Source organism: Macaca nemestrina, chromosome 9, assembly GCF_043159975.1.
Source record: "Macaca nemestrina isolate mMacNem1 chromosome 9, mMacNem.hap1, whole genome shotgun sequence".
Taxonomy (NCBI): Eukaryota; Metazoa; Chordata; class Mammalia; order Primates; family Cercopithecidae; genus Macaca; species Macaca nemestrina.
The window spans coordinates 67,768,409-67,786,667 of NC_092133.1; the positions used below are offsets into that span (position 1 = coordinate 67,768,409).

Here is an 18,259-nt window from a genome sequence, read left to right on the forward strand (position 1 = left end):
CTCTCCACTTCTACCCACCCTCTCATTCCAGGCCTCTGGCACCAATCACCTAGGCACTGCAGCAGCCTGAGGACATGTAAGTTTCACCAGGGCAAGGATTTGTTTGGCGAAAGCATGCGTGTATGTGTGTGTGCGCGTGTGTGTGCATATGTGTGTGCGTGTACATGTGTGTGCATGTGTTGCTCATTGACATATCGGAAGTGTCTAAATTCACAGGGATTAGCTAACTTTTTCTGTAAGGGGCAAGGCTGTAAATATTTTTGTTTTTGCAGGCCATATGGTCCCTGTTGAAATTCCTTATGTCTATAGTTGTAGTGTGAAAGGAGACACAACTGGATAGGCCACATCTGTGTGCCCCTAAAACTTTCTTTACAAAAACATGTGATGAGGCAGATTTGACCTCTGGGTAGCGGTGTGCTCACCCCTGGTCTAGAAAATTTCTTGAAACATAGTATTTGACAAATAAATACTTTTAATTGAAGAAGTCTCTTCTCATCAACTATTGCCTCCCAATCAATTCAATCAATTCTCTCTCTCTCTCTTTTTTTTTTTTTTTTTGAGATAGAGTCTTGCTCTGTCACCCAGACTGGAGTGCAGTGGCACAATCTTGGCTCACTGCAACCTCCAGCTCCCGGGTTCAAGCGATTCTCCTGTCTCAGCCTCCTGAGTAGCTGGGACTACAGGCGCAAACCACACCCTGCTAATTTTTTTTTGCATTTTTTAGTAGAGATGGGGTCTCGCTATGTTGGGCAGCCTGGTCTCAAACTCCTGACCTGAAGCTATCCGCCTGCCTCGCCTCCCAAAGTGCTGGGATTACATGTGTTGAGCCACCATGCCCTGCCTCAATTCTCATTTTTCCTAACTATAAATCTGATCATGACACTCCTACCCCTCAACTTCCACTCCAGCTACCTGCTTTGAAGCCTTCAGTCTTTTTATTTTTATTTTTTGAGATAGGGTCTTGCTCTGTTGCCCAGGCTGGAGCACAGTGGCATGATAATAGCTCACTGAAGCCTTGAACTTTTGGGCTCAAGTGATCCTTCCACCTCAGCTTCCTGAGTAGCTGGGACTACAGGTTCACGCCATGATGTCTGGCTAATATTTAATTTTTTTGTAGTGATAAGGGCTTGCTATGGTGCTCAGGCTGGTCTGAAACCCCTAGACTCAAGTGATCCTACTGCCTCAGCCTCCCAAAATGCTGCCATTACAGGCATCAGCCACCATGCCCGGCCTCTGAAGCTGTCAGTCTTTTTTTTTTTTTTGAGACGGAGCCTCACTCTATCGCCCAGGCTGGAGTGCAGTGGCTGGATCTCGGCTCACTGCAAGCTCCGCCTCCCAGGTTTACGCCATTCTCCTGCCTCAGCTTCCTGAGTAGCTGGGACTACAGGTGCCCGCCACCTTGCCCGGATAGTTTTTTGGTATTTTTTAGTAGAGACGGGGTTTCACCGCGTTAGCCAGGATGGTCTTGATCTCCTGACCTCGTGATCCACCCGTCTGGGTCTCCCAAAGTGCTGGGATTACAGGCTTGAGCCACTGCGCCCAGCCCAAGCTGTCAGTCTTAAGATAAAGATCAACCCCTGATTAAGGCCAACACACCTGCACAGTTTGGCCCCCACTCCATTGTGGCTTTACAGTCACTGCCAAGGACTAGAGGGACCACTCAGTGACTGGGATCAGAGAGGGGGTGCTTAAAGCCAACAGATGGTGCAGGCTCATCTAGGCCAAGTGCCTGCTCACTTACCCTCCCAAGCTTCCCGGGAGCATTTCCTCGTTCACTGGAGGCACAGAGCTCTCCCCACCCTTTCTGAACTTCCTGACATATGCCAGCTCCTTCCCACCTTTGCACAAGTTGATTGCAACTGCGGCCACCAAACCATTGTTCCTGGCCCAGCCGTTGCCCGTAGTGGGCACCTGGGGTCTTTGCACATGCTGTTTCTCCTGCCTAAAACTCCACTCTCTCTCCCTTGCTCATCCTTCAGCTCAGTCACCTCCTCCAGGAGGTCTTCCCTGATCCCCTAGGCCAGGCACCATTAAAGCACTCTTCTTCCTGGCACTGATTCTGGCTGTAATTTTACCTGCTTATGTATTTCATTGATGAATGTCTGGTTCCCCTACTAGAGGAGCTTCATGGGGCACAGGGACCAAGCCTGCTTTGTTCTCCATCCTATTCCTAGAACCTGTTTCAGTTAGCTAGCAGGTAGCAGTGACTGTGAATAAATGAATGAATGAATGAATGAACCAATGAATGAATGAATAATGAATGGGCGAATGGTAAGGAACTGGAGCTTTGGAACCAGATAGATTCTGGGTTCAATACCTGACTCCACCACAGGGGCAAGTCCCCAACCTCCTAAAGCCTATTTCTCACTGTAAAACGGGGATAATGGCAGGACCTACCAGAAAGACTTTGCTGAAGATAGAATGAGTTGAGGCCCAGAAAGTCTCGCCCAGAGCCTGGCTCCAGGCAGGTACTGTCAATGTACTGACTGGAACAGTGACAGCTCCAGAAATCCTGTCATGTGAGAAATAGTTTTAAAAAATCAGAATGTTTAGCCCCGGGGAAGTAAAGATCAAAGGTAGGGAATAAACCTCTTCCATTACCTGCATATGGACCCTTCCTTGATCCAGCTGTCTCAAAAAGCCATAAAGTCACTGTTCCTATAGGTGTGCAAAAAGAAGCCGGGAGACCATGACTCGGGCACTGCAGACGGGGCTCCCAAAGGGGTGAGGGCGCCTAGGTGACCTCACAGGTCTCCTCCAACCCAGGGTCCTTCCTTTCTAAGCACTTGGAGGCATCTTGAGCTTGAGTGAGGGAGGAGGCACAGGTGGGAGCGCACGAGTCGAGTCGGGTGGGCAAAGGTTGGAGAGAAGCGTAGGCCAAGCGGCCCCAAGGACTAGAGGGACCGCTCAGCGACTCTGGGAGCAGAGAGGGGGCGCTTAAAGCCAACAGATGGCGCGGGCTCACCTAGGCCGAGCGCCCGCTCACCATCCCGGGCTTCCCGGGAGCGTTACCTAGCTCTGCCGGAGGCGCAGGGCGGACGCTAGGCTAGGGGCCCCCATCCGCCTGCGCGCCCCTCTGCGGGATGGCGGGCGGCCCTGTGGGGCACGGCTCTGTCTCGCACCTGGGGCCGCTTCTGCGGGCTTCCTCCCTGCCCCTTTGGGGCATTCGTGGAGTTGCCACAGCAGCCGGTGCCATGACATCGGCAGAGGGCAGCTTCGCCAGCACTGAAATATTCATGCCCTGAGCGCCCGGCGGGGCTCGGCGCCGCTCCCGGGGGGTCCGGGCGGGGCCGGGGCGGGAGCTCGGGGGTCCTGGCGGCCGGAGGGGTGGGGAAGCGCCGAGCGCAGGCGGGCGGGCGGGGGCCGGGCGAGAAGGGAGGTGAGGGAGGGAGCGGCGGGAGGCGGGGTCTGGACGGCGGGGGCCGAGCGGGGCGGGGGAAGCAAGGGAAAGTTGATCGCGGACTTGAGCGGCGGTAGCGGCTCGTGAGAGAGGAACGTGGGCAGCAGGCGCGATGCTTGGCCAGAGGACGCGTCCGACGGCGGCCGGACGCTGAGCTGGGCTGGGCAGGGCAGCCCTGCCCGGGCGTGGAGTGCTGGGTGGCTGAGCCTCTGGACGTTTGGGGCGCGCCTAGTCCGAGCCCCCGGCACGTCTGAAGTTGCGAGCGGCGAGCGGCCCGCGGGGACCCGAGAGCGGCCGGCACGCCGCGGATGAGCCTTCGCGCCGGCTGCGAGACGCGGCGGTGGCCAGGGCAAGAGCAGGCGGCCCGCGGGGGCCGATCCGGCGGAGAGCAGAGCTCCAGGCGAGGCGCGGCGTCGCTGCACACACGCACACGGTACCCGGAGCCACGCACCGCCCCTTCCCTTCTTGCTTCCCTCTCCTTCCCCTAGCCGTTCGCCCGCCGCGCGGCGGGAAAGTTGGTGGCTACAGCGGCTGCCGAACCACTTGTTCTCAGCGCGGCCATCGCCCGCGGCGGGCGCTCGTGGCATCCTTCGGTCCCAGGCCCCTAGCCCCAGCCCCGCGCCCCGCTCCGAGCTCCCGGACCGACGCGCGGCAACTTTGATTCCCGGGAACTCGAATTCAATTCGCGTTGGCCTTGGGAGGACAGGCACCCCATCCCCCATCCCGGTCCTGGGACCGCGAACATTCGGGGGCTTTGCTCTTGGCGCTACGGAGAGGGTCCAGGTCTGGGGTGGAGAGATTTTCGGGAGTGGAGCGCGTTGGGATCCAATCCCCTCCCCTTCTGAGCCCTGGGTCCTCATTTGGACAGTGGGGATGGGGTGGGGCGCACCCCTACTGTGGGCTGGGCAGCGGCGCTGAAGGGAACTAAAGGCACGTAGTTCTCCCCTCCCCTCATCACGTCCCTGTGCCCGCGGGAGACCCCAGGGGACTTACACGTCCTCCCAGATTCGGTCCAGCTATGGGAAGACGCGCCCCTCGCGGAGCCGGGAGCCTTATGCGGCTCGAGCTTCTCCTTCCTGGCCCTGGAGATGGCCCGCTACCAGCGGTGCTGGCTGCGCCGAGGAGCTCGCACCCGGGAGCACTGCCCCTCGTCTCCACCGTAGGTCAACCCAGGACTCGGGCAGAGCCCGCGTGTTCTGAGGTAGTGGCGGCGCCAGCCGGCGGGCACTCTGCCTGGCTTTCCTGGAGCGGGCACCTAGAGAGGCTGCCTCCGTGCTGTGAGCGGAGATCCGGTGCCAGCCGCCGCCCCACTGCGACCCCAGCCCCAGCGCTAGTGCTGTCAGCGGTCCACTGGGAGGAAATTAGCCTTTCCTCTGTAGAAATACGCCCCCATCCTCCCTAGTAATTCAGAAACCAGAGCCTTCTTTTTCTGCGTCCTTTGCCCTCTCAGACCAGAGCTGGCATTGACCTCGCCTTCCAGCCCCTTGGCAAGTGCCCCCACCCTAATTTGGATTTTGAAATAAGCTAGAGAGACACAGGAGGAGTGTGTGTGTGTGTGTGTGTGTGTGCGTGTGTGTGTGTGTGTTGGGTGGAGTCAGACCCTCACACAGGGAAGAATTAGGTTGTGGGGTGTGGGGTAGGGCGGGCTTGAAGAACCTAGTTGGGGCCAGTTGCATGGTGATGATGAATCAGCCCATGATAGGAGAGCTGGCTTGGAGTTAGTGCTTGGTTCCTGGTGCAGGGGTAGGTGCACTGCGGTCAGCACCTACAGGGGTGGGGGCACTAGATGTCACTCTGCCAAGGAGGAGCTGGGAAGGGGTCCCTTGGCTGGGGGAATAGCAAGGCTTGGCTCTGGCTGCCAGGGCTGGGGAGGACGGGAAGGCAGAGTGTCTCATGGTAGAGGGTGGGTATACCCGGTGAGCTGGGAAGGTGGCACACAGAAGCGACTGGTGTGAACCAGGAAGCTCTGCCTCAAGTGCTGGAGGACAGCAGTGAGGGGTGGGAGGCCCAGAGCTAGCATCCTGGCCTCCTCTGTGCTGGGCCTGCATATACTTCTCTGACTTGGCCTTCCCCACCTCCAAACAGCTGGGCTCCTCACGTCTGCTTACCAAAGGGCTTGATTTGAGGGGTGTGATGGCAGATGGTCCTGGTTGCCTCTGGAAGAGCTCCCCCACCCAACAAGCTACCTTACCTGCAGTTTCACCATTTGAGGTTCATTTATTTGAGCCAAATATTTTAAAGGGCACCTTCCTGAAGTGCTCATTTAAAATGCACATTCTTCTGGGAGGTGAAGGTCTGGTGGAACCTTGCTCCTCTGAGTGTGGCCTGTGGACATGCAGCCTTGGCATCACCTAGGGACTTGTTAGAAATGCAGACTCTTGGGCCCCATCCCAGACCTTCTGAATGAGAATCTGCATTTGGTAAGATCCTTGGGTGACTCATGTGCTCAGTAAAGTTTTAAGCTGTCGTCCACAGTGCCTTCTCTAAGAGGTATTACATAGTTACTTGGTGCAGAGTGTTGTATAGGGCAGTGAATAAGAACAGAAATGAGAATGAGATTGAACTTCTTTCTCTGGCTGCTTTGCTAGGCTTGGATTAATAGCCCACCACTGGCCCCTTCGGGTTGTACCATGCTAATGCCACAAGAGTGTCTGTGTTTTAGGGTCTTTTAAACGGATTAGAATAGCATCTCAGCTTTGTGTGCAGTCAAAACTGTACACGGAACCGGGTGCAGTGGTGAACCCCTGTAGTCCCAGCTATTGGGGAGGCTGAGGCAACAGGATTGCTTGAGCCCAGAAGTTCAAGGCTGTAGTGTGCTAGGATCGTGCCTGTGAATACCCACTGTACTCCAGACTGGGCAATATAACGAGACCCTGTTTAAAAAAAAACCAACAAAAACCCCTGCACACGTTCCAGTAGGAGGTGAGTGGAAGGGGCAGGGTTTCCGGAAGCTAGATATACATACTCTGCCTCTAGGATGCCTGAGACTGAGACTAGATGCTGTCCCTCAAGCAGAAGGAATTGAGCAACTACTTTCCACCTCATCTGCCCTCCCAAATGGGTGGATTGACCCATTGATAACACCTCTCAGTGGCCATAGGACTTATGCAGAGTGGAGGAGCATGAGTGCCAATTTGGAACAGCCTACAGAGGGGAGGATACTGACCAAGCTCTCCCTTGACCCCATCCTGGACTGGACGTCCAACTTCTACTGCCCTAGGGTGGTTCATCCCTCTAGCCTCAAGACACAGGGATGATGCCAAGGCATGGTGGCAGGTTATACCCCTGGTCCTCTGAATGATGACCCTGAAGCCATCAAGGCTGGCGTGAGAGTAGGAGATTTGAAACACTGCTGGAGAGATTTGGATCAGAGGCCTGGTGTAGCCGATGGTGTCACAGGTGAAAGGTCATTGCATGGCTCAGGCATCCCACCCTGCCCAAAGAGCCTATCCTTCCCCTAAGCTAGCCTCTCCCAGAGAGAGGGCAGCTCTGCCAGGGGACAGGGTGATGAGGAGGAACTATGGGAGACATAGTCAAGGGCCTTACAAAGAGCGAGCTAATGTGAAGACATTCAGACATCGATTTGAAAATCAGTGAGTTCAAAAATAGTTAGGTTAGGCCAGGTGTGGTGGCTCACACCTATAATCCCAGCACTTTCAGAGGCCAAGGCAGGTGGATCACTTGAGACCAGGAGTTTGAGACCAGCTAGGCCAACATGGTGAAACCCCGGCTCTACTAAAAATACAAAAATTACCCAGACGTGGTGGTGGGCACCTGTAATCCCAGCTACGTGAGAGGCTGAGGCAGGAGAATTGCTTGAACCTGGGACATGGAGGTTGCAGTGAGCTGAGACTGTGCCACTGCATTCCAGCCTGGGGGACAGGGCGAGACTCCAACTCAAAATCAATCGATAAATAAAAATAATAAAAATTTAAAAATAAGTAGGTTAGTAAGTCTCACTGTTTTCTTGAACCCCCAGGTCTTAATATGTAAAGATGATTGTAAAAATTGACTTAATTCCCATTGAACTCATTGCTTTCAAATTCAGTTTTAGTTGTTTTTTAAACATTTTATTTTATTTTAGTTTGAGCCTTGATTTGGCTTCCTCTTGGCACTGGGGCAATCCTGTTTGTCCATGAATAGATGAGTAAGGTTGTTTACAAGTCGAACCCTACCAGATAGGTTATTTCAGGGTGGGAGTACTTTGCCTTCAGTAGAGAACTGCGGATCAGATCGGGTTCTTCCGTGTTCCAGCCTCCTGTGCATAATGTGGGTGACACTGATGCTGCTCAGGAGTCGTCAACTCCAGAAAGCCCTCCCGAGTCCTCGGGTGGGATGGCTGGTGCAGGTGGGCTGCCCCTCCAGCCTGTGCCTCCCTCGCTCGCGGTCCTTCCTTGGTGCTTCTTACTATTCTGCATGGCTCTGGCCTCTCAGTAGCCGCTGAGCTCCTCCAGGGCACAGGCTGCATCTCTTTCCTCCACACTAGTGGAGTAGTTGGTGCTCAGTAACTGTTCATTGACCGAATGGGTTATTGCTAGGTGATGGTTCTCTTACCTTCTCCAGCCCTATTGTTAAGTGATCATTAACACACCAACCGTTTGCTGTGCCTGTATCCAGTTTTAACTCTTCATGGTGGTTACTTTCAAGATGGGTGGTGAATGTCCATCTTGCTGTACTCTGGACTCTAGGCATCTGCCCTTGGACATTTGCATACCTAGGGAGGCGAGGATGCAGACAAAAGAGTAAAGCAGTGCCAAATGTAACACAATAGGGAGTGGTGGGGACTGGGGAGAACTGAAAAGCATAGGCCCCACAGAGAAGTGGCAAAACCCATCCACGTGATAGAAGTCAGAATAATGGTTACTCCCGGGGGCATAATGACTGGGGTACAGGGGTGCTGCTGGCATGCTGGATGTTTCTAATGCTCGATCTGAATGTCTGCAACAGTGGTGAATGATCATTTTTGCAAAAGAGCCAATTCAGAAAACATTAGAACATTTATAGGTCATATTTATTTGGATTCAACATGAAAATGGCTTTATTGAATCCCATAGGGCAGAAAATGCATATTCTTACCAACCTTATTCACGAGAAAGGTGTCAGCCAGAAAACTGGCATATTTAAGATGTAGCCACATGGAGACAGTTTTCTAGTCTTTCAGTGTGAAAGTTGATCAGAATCCCTCATGGAGAGTGGGGCGGGCCGCTGCTACTGCCCACAGCTCCATATATTTGGGGCCTCAGGGTTTGAGGTCTTGGGGCCCTGTGTCACCTCGATAATAAATGTTGGCATAGCTCAATGTATTGGTGAGGGGAATGGGAATATCAGACAGCCCTCCTCAGCCTCAGGGGCTGCAGGCTGTGTTGCTGAGAGTGACACAGCAGGTTCAGTTTTAGCATTCATATTTTTTACATATTCTAAAACCCCAGGCAAGTGTTGGTTATTATTATGATCATAATGCATTCACTTTGTGATTTTCATAAGGCAGTTTGCAGGCTGACAGACTTGATATTGAGCACCAGTTCTTCCACTAGAGCTCTAAAGCCTTGGATTTGACTTAGTTTTCTCATCTGTAAAATGGAAATAATTTTCAATTGCCCTATAAGCTTGCTATGAGCATTAATAAGAGGACAACTTTACACAATGCCTTTTGTGTAGTACCTGGCACACAGTATACATGCAAAATGTAGTAGCTTTTATTGTATGCCTTTGACTTACTTATATGTTAGGCACAATGTATTCTAGTAAAGAGGTGAAACCTGTTCTTCATAAATTGAATTCTTCCTGAATGTGTGTATGTGTGTATGTGTGTATATGTGTGTGTGCGTGCGAGCGCACGTTGGGTGGGAGATGTTGTGGTTTTTCATTTGTAATTACTTACTGATAGCATTTAAAAATCCAGCAGTCCAGTGTAAACATCTAGACTTCTGGCATCTCTGATTAGAACTAGCAACATTGTGTCCATGTTGCCAACCAACAGTTGAACAGTTGTTGGTTGGAGCTGAGTTGCAGGTACCCCTCTCTCTCTTTTTCTTTTCTCTTCTTTCTTTCTTTCTTTCTCTTTCTTTCTTTCTTTCTTTCTTTCTTTCTTTCTTTCTTTCTTTCTTTCTTTCTTTCTTTCTTTCTTTCTTTCTTTCTTTCTTTCTTTCTCTTTCTTTCTTTCTTTCTTTCTTTCTTTCTTTCTTTCTTTCTTTCTTTCTTTCTTTCTTTCTTTCTTTCTTTCTCTCTCTCTCTCTCTTTCATTTTCTTTCTTTCTTTCCCTTCTTTCCCTCCCTTCCTTCCTTCCTTCCTTCCTTCCTTCCTTCCTTCCTTCCTTCCTTCCTTCCTTCCTTCCTTCCTTCCCTCCCTCCCTCCTTCCCTCATTTCTTTCCTTTCTTTTCTTTCTTTCTTCTTTTTTTTTGACGGAGTATCTCTCTTTTGCCAAGCTGGAGTGCAGTGGCACGATCTCAGCTCACTGCAACCTCCGCCTCCCGGATTCAAGTGATTCTCCTGCCTCAGCCTCCCGAGTAGCTGGGACTACAGGTGCATGCCACCACACCCAGCTAATTTTTGTGTTTTTAGTAGAGACGGGGTTTCACCATGTTTACCAGGATGGTCTCGATCTCTTGACCCTGTGATCTGCCCGCCTCAGCCTCCCAAAGTGCTATTTTCTTTTAAAAATTATTTAATGGGCCAGGCACAGTGGCTTATGCCTGTAATCCCAGTACTTTGGGAGGCCGAGGTGGGTGGATCATTTGAGGTCAGGAGTTAGAGACCAGCCTGACCAACATGGTGAAACCCCGTCTCTACTAAAAATGTAAAAAATTTAGCTGGGCGTGGTGGCACGTGCCTGCAGTCCCAGGTTTTCAGGAAGCTGAGGCATGAGAATCTCTTGAACCCGGGAGGCAGAGGTTGCAATGAGCTGAGATGGTGCCACTGCACTCCAGTCTGGGCGACAGAGCAAGACCCTGTCTTAATAAATAAATAAATAAATAAATAAATAAATAAATAAATAATACATACATACATACATACATAAAATAAGGTCAACAGATCTTAAGTGGAAGTGGTGAATTTTCACATATGTATACACCTGTGTAACCACCTCACTGCCATGGAGATACAGAACATCTCCAGTGACTTGGCAGGCTCTCTGATGCCCCCTCCCACCCCATGTTATCTACTCCAGAAGTCACTACTCTTCACTCTGACTTCTGTCGCCCCTGTGAGTTTTGCCTGCAGCTGCCTTTTAGATTTAGGTGAGCCTGCAGCTTGCAGTTCTCCACAGTCCTCACCATTCCCTATCGCCTCACTTTAGACCCCACTTTATTCATTTCCGATACCGCCTTGCTCCTTTAGCCATTTGAGTTTGTGACCTGTACTCAAGGTCTGGAAGTGTTCTCAGAGACCAGCTAGTCGTTCCATTTTACAAGTGGGGAAACTGAGACCTAGAGTCAGAGAGTAAGCTTGTTTAAGGACCCCAGATGAAGCTGAGCCTGAATGCTGGCCAGTCAAGGGCAGAGCCCTGCTCCTCCCGCTCCAGCACAAGGAGTGTTGAGGAGGGCGGGCATGCCTTGTCTTTCAGACCCCAGCAGCCCCAGGCCTGGCCCTGCAATCAGCCACCCAGAGCCTGCCTCAGGCCAATCAGCCGAAGAGGGCGGGAGTTTTTTCTGACCTGTGTCTTCCTGGAGATGCATCTTCCTCGAGGCAGGAGGTTAGTGATATCACCTTCCTCTTTAAACGCCATGCTCCATTTGGAGAGGACCTGAGATGCCATTTGTGACAAGGGCCATGCACACCACCTTGATTGTGTCTGTTTCTGAGAGAAGGCTGTAATTTGGGAGCCAGTGAAAGCAAGGGAGGGAGGGAAGTAGAGGCGAGAGCAAGAGAGAGAGAGAGTGGGAGGGTAGAAAGGGAAAACAAAAGGGGAAGCCGCGACCCTGTCTGGGTATCAATTTGTATCACTAATTCTGTCCCCGAGGAATGCTGGCTTTCCCTGGCTTCGGGTTAGTGTGGGCTGAGTCCCTCTGAGGTGTGCCCTTTAGCTCTGCTCACTTTTCTTCTGTTCCTTGCCTACAGAGACAGGAGCTTAGCCATCCTACCCCGGCTCATAAGGGAGTTTATTCTCCTCCAGCTCCCCGTGTTCCTTCTCTTGCTAGGAACTGCCCCTGGCCCGGCAGGAGGCTGATCTTGCCCTTCTTTCCTGGAGCCAGGATCACTGATGTCATCTCCAGGGAACCAGTGGCAATGGAACTCTAGGCCAGACCTTTCTCAGACACTCTATGGGGGCCTAAGGCTTTGTCTTAGAGGGTGAGGCACAGGTGGACTATTTTTTTTTTTTTTTTTTTTTTTGACAGTGTCTTTCCCTGTCGCCCAGGCTAGAGTGAATACAGTGGCACAATCTTGGCTCACTGCAATCTCCACCTCCCGGATTCAAACAATTCTCCTGCCTCAGCCTCCCAAGTAGTTAGGACTACAGGTGCATGCCACCACGCCAGGCTAATTTTTGTATTTTTAGTAGAGATGGGGTTTCATCATGTTGGCCAGGCTGGTCTTGAACTCCTGACCTCAGGTGATCCACCTGCCTTGGCCTCCCAAAGTGCTGGAATTACAGACATGAGCCATCGTGCCCAGTCATGGATGGACTTTCACTAGAAAACCAGCACATAACTGGGTGGTAGGGTGGGGGATCCTTCCAAACCCATCCTGTCTGTGCTTTAGGATCTCACATCTACTGTTGGGGACGCCATTCCTCAGCCAATACTGAACATCACCTGTGTCCCAGTCTCCATCTAGTTGCTGGGACTTCATGCTGAGAGTCCACAGCTGCACTGCCCAGTAGAAAAATAATGCAAGCCACATGTGCAGTTTTAAATTTTGTAGTATCCACTTTGAAAAAGTGAAAAGAAGCAGGTAATTTTTTTTTTTTTTTTTTTTTTTTTTTTTTTGGCAAGGTCTTTCTCTGTTGCCCAGGCTGGAGTGCAGTGGTAAGATCATAGCTCATTGCAGCCTTGACCTCCTGGGCTCAAGTGATCTTCCCACCTGAGCCTCCCAAGGTGTGCCTTCCTATCTCTGTGCTCTTTCTATGAGAAAGATAAGTATTAAATTCATCTTTCTGTTGGTTTTTGCTTTTGGGAGTTTTCCAAGCAGGGAGTGACACAGCCTAGAAAGCTAAGGAAGTTGCAGCAATGTGGAGTGTTTGAGGCTTTCCTCTGGGGACGAGGGTCTGGCCTGTCCACAGCAGAGGGGGTTTGGATGCCAGAGTATCATGGGCACTTAGCAAACCCGGCGCAATCTCTGGGGGCAGAAGCCCTGGGGCCAGGTAAATGCAAACTTTTCGTGCTGTCTGCACTTCTCCTGTGATATACCCTGGGCCAAGGGTGTCATGGTCCCCCCAGGAAGCATTCAGGTGGCTCCAGGGTCCACACAGCTGGCAAGTGTACTGTGGCAAACTGTACATACTTACCTCGGCTAATGGGGGCCACTGCTACTGTTTGGTCTATGTTGCTAAGCCGCAGTACAGAACAGCTTTTAGGCTTGCCAGACACTTTGATTTTCAAAAGAATCTAAACATTGAGATTAAACAAAAAATCTTTCTGAGATGTTAGCAATGAATTTAATATTTGAAGACACAGTGAGGCCATTCATTCATTTAGGAAATAGTCATTGAGCCCTTACTGTGTGCCAGGTGCTGTTCTAGGCCCTTGGGGCCCATCAGTGGCCCCTGCCCTTATGAAGCGTCTGCGGTGGGGAAAACTCTTCAGCAAGCTGCATGTCGCCCATAGATGGCCAGTTTATGACCATAGACTTAGAGAGTGTCAGAGCTGACAGTAGCAATGAGAAACATTTATTAAGTACTTACTGTGTGCCAGGCCCTGAGCTTAACACTTCATCTAAAATCCCTCACTTAGTCCTTACAACAACCCTACGAATTAGGGTCAGCTGTTACTCATATTTTACAGGTGAGAAATATGAGGCACAGAGCGGTTAAGCAATTTGCCCAAAGTCACATAGCTTGCAGGCGGTGGGGCAGATTTTTGCACGAAGGCAGTCTGACTCCCTGATCATTACTTTGTACTGCACTTACAGAAGTCCAGAGCCAAACCTTTTGCTATACAGATGGAAACTGAACTCAAGAAAGGACAAAAGTCCCACCTGGGATCCACAGAGAGGCAATGACAGAGCTGGGGCTGGGTTCCGGGTCACCCCTTTCAATCCAGCCCTGCCAGGTGTGTTTATTACAGTCCTGACTTCCCCTGTAATTGATCCTGGGCTGAGGCTGAATGTTCAGGCACCTCTAGCATTTGGGCAGGGGATGTGAGAGAGTGAGGCTGGCTGGGATTGAAACATCCATGGGAGTGAATGAGGTGGATGGTTATCTACCCTGAGCAGATTGCCCCCATCTGGGAATGCCACGTATGTCAGGGTCTCTGCACTTGCCTGGACCCCAGCTCTTCCCATCCGTAAACCTAGGGGTTTGCATGCAGTGGTGCCTATAATTTAACTCCAACCGCAAACCTTTCCCTGCCATTGGCCAGGCTGTCTCAGGAGCTCCTGGGTATTTCTGGCCATGCGTATTAGTCTTAAGCTGACCTTGGCCTGGGCTTTCTGGGTCTTGACCCAAGTAACCTCATCAGAGAAGCCCATCCTTGTAGTTTTATCATGTTGCTATATGCGTGGTAATCATGCGGCAGTGAAACAGGTGTGAATAATGAAGAAAAATGCCCCCGACAAGTGTGTGAAGACCTTAGTGATAGTCCTTACATTGATCCAAGTGCTTTAATTCTCTGAGCCACAGTTTTCTCATCTGTAAAAGAGAGGAGAAAACCCCTTCTGACCAATCATGATTCAGTGAGTAGGGGGCTCTCATGAGAGACATAAAAGTGCTCGGCAAAATGAGTTGCGAATGAGTTGTGATAACCTAAAAATCATGCTATGCAAATAGTATGTGTCATTGTAATTAATTTTTACTAAGTATTAATGACTTGAATTATGTGGGATCTATGAGATATATGCAGTTGGACATTTAAATAACATGACAATCTTGAAACCCAAGGAGCAATGTCTTTGTAATGACTTGATGTAACTCTGCTCACTATTAACAATTTGACATCCATCTTTTCTGGGGAGATGTACCAGTCAATTGATATTTATTAAGCGCCTACTGTTTGCAAGATACTATACAGGGCACACTGAGATACAGAAATAGACAAAGCATGGCCCTTGTCTCCCATGAGCTCTCACACTTATTCAGAGATCTGTATTTGGGGCAATCAGTTCAGGATGTGTGTGTTAGAAGGGGGGGGGGGAGAGAGAGAGAGAGAGAGAGAGAGAGAGAGAGTTGTATCTCCTCAGGAAATACCAGCATCTCGTGCCTGACTCAGCCAAGGCCAAGGTTTTCCTTCTCTGATCTTCCTCACTGCCCCCAAATTCTCCCCCTCACCTGAAGTCCTGGTGACCACTGGGTCTGAGTTACCATGGGATGGCTACATCCTAGGAGGGGCTGGGATGGGCATGGGGTGTAGAGAGTGAGGGCAGCCATGGGCTAGGACCTGCCGGGCAGCTGACCTGCCAAGCTGTGTCTGCTGCCTGCCTGAGGGCTGTTGGAAACTGGAGCTCAGGCCGGAAGAAGGGAGCCCATGAATAATACAGCGGGAGACAGGCTGTTAACTAGGTGACCTCGTTGCACCTGTGTGCTTCACAGCTTCCTCGGCAGCCGCTGTGGAGGGCCTGGGTGTCAGGGGCAAGGGCAGAGGGGAATGGGAAAAGCCACATGTAGACATAGTTTATCTGTTTTTCCTTCCTACTTTCCTTTCAACTGCCTGGCTCAGAAGTCCGTGGTACTAACTATTGCCTCTCCTTTCTGGTGTTGACCCAGACGGCCTTGGCCATGTGTGCACGTGTGTGTGTGTGTGCGTCTGCATATGTGCGTGTGCGTGTCTGCATATGTGTGTGTGCATGCACTGGCTGATGTAAGGGTGGGCTTTCTCTTACACCCTGCCCCTTGGCCTGATCACAAGGTCTGTTTGCTGAACTGGATATCAGGCCTGCCCCTAGTCTCTGGCACAGATGTGTGGTGTCACCTTTAAGTATCTGGCTGCTGTGAACTAAGAAGTCTCCTGGGCAGAACTTTTTGTCTCCTGAGGCTTTGGCCTCTGACAAAAGGGCCCTGTTTGACGTAAGGGGTAGGGGATTCCCTGGTGTTCCCTTCTAATGTGTGGGGTCCGTCATGAAGCTCTGGCTAACTCATCCAGACCTGAAACAAAGGGGCTGCTGAACCCCAGTACCTCTCAGGTAGACAAAGTCTCTGAGCGGAGGTGAGGGCCTCTTCCAAGAGCAATGAGCTTAAACTCATTGTTTAAGAACAAAGGGAACTGAGAGGAAACTGCACCAGGAGGGGTTAAAAGTAGACCCAAGGAGGAACTGGTTACATGGTATGTTGTTTAAGGGATGGAGGATGGTGAGGCACTAGAATTCATTCCCAGAGTAGACTGGCTTTACCTTCCACATGGCTGTTTCCTGACTGCTGGCCTGGGGGTGGGATGGATGAAATGATTTGGGAGTGGAAAGCAGACAGCCCCTGGGCAGTGCTTGGGACAGGAAAAGGTGCCCTTGGTGTCTGCTTCCTTCTTTGTCCTGAGTGCTGTTGGCAGGGGCCTGACCCTTGAGGGGCTCTAAGACCCTCTTCCCTAGGACTGGAAAGGGACTTCTCTCCCCAAACCCATGCTGCAGCCGCAGCCTGCTTCCCCAGGCTTAAGAGCCCAGTTCCATGGGCTGGAGCCTGCCTGCTGCCCTAAAGTCTTAGAACCAGGCTTTCAAGAGGGTACACACCTCATCACTGTCCACAGACACACTGGCCTGCCTGTAAGAGATGAGAAGCATCTCTTCCTTTGTGCCTTGTCTGGGTGGGTGTGGCCAGGGCTCTGGGCACCAGGCCTTACCTCTGGGCCCGTCCCCTAAATGAGAGGAGATGTTTCTGGCTCTGGAGCCCGACCCCCCAGGTTCAAATCCTAGCTCTTTCATTTGTGAACTGTGTGGACTTCTGGCGGTTTAATTAATCATTACTCATCTGTGTCTTGTTTTCTCTTCCACAAAATGAGAATAATAGTACCCGATTCAAAGGGTTATTGGGAGTATTAAATGAATTATTGCATGTAAAATGAATTATTGCATGTAAAATGTTTAGAAAAAGTGCTTGGCACATAGTAAATGTTCAACAAATGTTGCTATTGTTTATTACTGTGCTACTGTTATTCTCAGCTTCTGCATTCTGGGAGCTCACAGTCTTGCAGGCTGCCTGTGGGTTCCAAGAGTAACTAACTATCATACCTATGAGAAAGGCTGTAGGTTGAGGGGGTGCAGTCCTGGAAGACCTCCAGGATGGGGAGGTCCCTTGCCCTGAGGCTGCAGCTTTGCTCTTTGCCCGCCAGCACTGTTCTTCCCATGGCAAGAGGGCTGGAAGAGAGGCAGAGTAGGACAGCTGTTAGTAGCACTGATATTGGTGCCAAGTCAACAATGACTTTTTAAGGCAACTTTTTAATTGAAGTACAACACATGCAGAAAAGTGTGCAAATGTGTTTATCCTGAGTTGTCTCAAAGGGACCATGCTCATGTAACTGCCGCCCAGACTAAGAAAAAAGCGATTACCAGAGCCATTACCCGTCATCCTCCGAAGTTACTCCCATCCTGACTTCGAATACGATAGATTCATTTTGCCTATTTTGAACTTACATAAAGTAAGTTGAATAATGCAGTGGGTTGTCTTTGTGATGTTTCCTTCTCCTTAACTTGTTTGTGAGAGTCATCCTGTTGTGTATAGTTAATGTGTTTATTTTCATTGCTGCATAGTGTTCCATGTTGTGAATATACCACAATTCATCCATTCTACTGTTGTTGGACAGTCGGGTTGCTTTTATTCTTGGCTATTACAAAAGAGGCTGTTAAGAATATTTGTGTGTGTGTTCTTTGGTGTACATAGGTATATGCAATTCTATAGGTATTTGACTATCCTTTTACCAACACAAGCTTTAGAGCTTAATTACTATAGCTTTACAGACGTAGTCTTGATATTGCCAGTGTAAACTCTTCAGTTTTGTTCTTCTTCAAGACTCTTGCTTAATTTTGGCTTTTTGCATTTACAGATACATTTTAGAATTGGCTTCTGAAATTCCATAAAAACCCTGCTGAGATTTTGATTGAGACTGCATCAAAACTATGTAGGTCAATTTGAGGAAAATTGGCATCTTTACAATATTGAGTTTTCCAATGCATGAACAAGATATACTCCTCCATTTTTCTAAGTTTTAATACATTATATTCAAGAATGCTTTTAGTTGTCTGTGTAGCAATCTTACACTTTTAGAACTGGATTGCCTTCTATGTGTTTTATGTTTTTCATTACTATTGTAAATGATTCTTCATTTTTTCATTTTGATTATTAACTTGTCATATAGAAGTATAACTGATTTTTTCATTGATTACACAACTGTTGTTAAATTTACTTATTTATTCTTATAGGTCATTGCATTTTTTGATTTTTTAAAACATATATGATTATGTTTTCTATAAATAATAACAGTTTTATATCTTCTTTTATAATACTTATATCTTTTTTTCTTGCTTTATTGCAATGGCAAGGAGTTTCAGCATAATATTGAATGGAAGTGGTGATAATAAGCATACTTACTTCAATTCTGGTATCAAGGGGAAAGCTTTCAATATTTTATCACTAAATGTGATGTTTGCTGTAGGTTTTTTTAAATAGCTGTCATTTTTCAAATTAGGAAAGTTTTCTTCTAATTTTTTTTTCAAAATTATAGTAAAATGTGCATAACATAAAATTTAACTTTAAACCTTTTTTCAGTGTACAGTTCAGTGGTA

General features: G+C 49.6%; 1 protein-coding gene across 3 annotated transcripts in view; it reads left to right on the forward strand.

Annotated features, from left to right (window-relative positions):
• Window positions 1-3,452: 3,452 nt before the first annotated feature.
• Window positions 3,453-18,259, forward strand: part of LOC105466056 (cadherin-23) — a 386,971-nt gene continuing 372,164 nt past the window's right edge. For all 3 annotated transcript variants that reach the window (XM_071069711.1, XM_071069712.1, XM_071069713.1), the window contains exon 1: window positions 3,453-3,833. The gene's annotated coding sequence lies outside the window, so the exon portion shown is untranslated. The remainder of the gene's footprint in view (window positions 3,834-18,259) is intronic.